The sequence below is a fragment of the Chiloscyllium plagiosum genome, unplaced genomic scaffold (assembly GCF_037043375.1).
Source record: "Chiloscyllium plagiosum isolate Xiang-an unplaced genomic scaffold, Cpla_swu_hap1 HiC_scaffold_53Y, whole genome shotgun sequence".
NCBI classification, from domain to species: domain Eukaryota; kingdom Metazoa; phylum Chordata; class Chondrichthyes; order Orectolobiformes; family Hemiscylliidae; genus Chiloscyllium; species Chiloscyllium plagiosum.
Genome location: NW_028270192.1, coordinates 7,245,001 through 7,247,500, shown reverse-complemented (window position 1 = coordinate 7,247,500; position 2,500 = coordinate 7,245,001).

Below are 2,500 nucleotides of genomic sequence, written 5' to 3'. Positions count from 1 at the left end.
CACACACACTCTGGGACACTGTGATTCTCACACACTCTGGGACACTGATTCTCACACACTCTGGGACTCACACACACACACACACTCTGGGACTCACACACACACACTCTGGAACTCACACAAACATACACACACTCACACTCTGGGACACTGTGATTCTCAAACTCTGGGACTCACACACACATTCTGGAACTCTCACACACACACACATATATACACACTCTGGGACTCACACACACACACACTCTGGGACTCACTCACACACACACACTCTGGGACTCACACACACACACACACACACACACACACACAAACTCTGGGACTCACACACACACACTCTGGGACTCACACACACACACACTCACACTCTGGGACTCACACACACACACACACACACACACAAACACACACACTGGGACTCTCACATAAACACACACACACACACTGAGACACTGTGATTCTCACACACTCTGGGACTCACACACACTCTGGGACTCATACACACACACTCTGGGACACTGTGATTCTCACACTCTGGGACTCACACACACTCACACACACACTCTGGGACACTGTGATTCTCTCACACTCTGGGACTCACACACACACTCTGGGACACTGTGATTCTCAAACACTCTGGGACTCTCACACACATACTCTCTGGGACTCTTGCACACACACACTCTGGGACACTGTGATTCTCTCACACTCTGGGACTCACACACACACACTCTGGGACACTGTGATTCTCAAACACTCTGGGACTCTCACACACACACACACACACACACTCTGGGACTCACACACACACTCTAGGACTCTCACACACTCTGGGACTCAAACACACTCTGGGACTCTCACACATACACACACACACACTAGGACTCACACACACTCTGGGACTCACACACACACATAATCTGGGACTCTAACACATACACACACACACACACACACACACACACTCTGGGACTCACACACCCACACATAATCCGGGACTCTAACACACACACACACACACACACACACACACACTGAGACACACACACACACTCTGGGATTCTCTCTCTCTCACACACACACACACACACACACACACACACACACACACACACACACATTCTGGGACACACACACACTCTGGGACACTGTGATTCTCACACACTCTGGGACTCTTACACACACACTCTGGGACTCTGTCTCACACACACACTCACACACTCTGGGACAATGTGATTCTCACACTCACACACTCAGGGACTCTCTCTCTCTCACACACACACTCTCTGGGACTCACACACACACACACACACACACACTCTGGGACTCACACACACACAGACTCTGGAACTCACACAAACACACACACACTCACACTCTGGGACACTGTGATTCTCAAACTCTGAGACTCACACACACATTCTCGAACTCTCTCTCACACACGCGCACACTATGGGACACTGTGATTCTCTCACACTCTCTGGGACTCACACACACACTCTGGGACACTGAAATTCTCACACACTCTGGGACTCTTACACACACACTCTGGGACTCTGTCTCACACACACACTCACACACTCTGGGACAATGTGATTCTCACACTCACACACTCTGGGACTCTCTCTCTCTCACACACACACTCTCTGGGACACACACACACACACACACACACACACACACACTCTAGGACTCACACACACTCTGGGACTCACACACACACAGACTCTGGAACTCACACAAACACACACACACTCACACTCTGGGACACTGTGATTCTCAAACTCTGGGACTCACACACGCATTCTGGAACTCTCTCACACACACGCGCACACTATGGGACATTGTGATTCTCTCACACTCTCTGGGACTCACACACACACTCTGGGACACTGAAATTCTCAAACACTCTGGGGCTCTCTCTCACTCTCTCACACACACACACATACACACACACACACTGTAGGACTCTCTCTCTCTCACACACAAACACACATACACACATACACTCTAGGACTCACACACACTCTGGGACTCTCTCTCACTCTCTCACACACACACACACACACACACACACACACTGTAGGACTCTCTCTCTCTCACACACTGGGACTCACACACACACACACACTCTGGGACACTGTGATTCTCACACACTCTGGGACACTGATTCTCACACACTCTGGGACTCACACACACACACACACACACACACTGGGACTCTCACATACACACACACACACACTGAGACACTGTGATTCTCACACACTCTGGGACTCACACACACTCTGGGACTCACACACACACACACTCTGGGACACTGTGATTCTCACACTCTGGGACTCACACACACTCACACACACACTCTGGGACACTGTGATTCTCTCACACTCTGGGACTCACACACCCACTCTGGGACACTGTGATTCTCAAACACTCTGGGACTCTCACACACATACTCTCTGGGACTCTTGCACACACACACTCTGGGACACTGTGA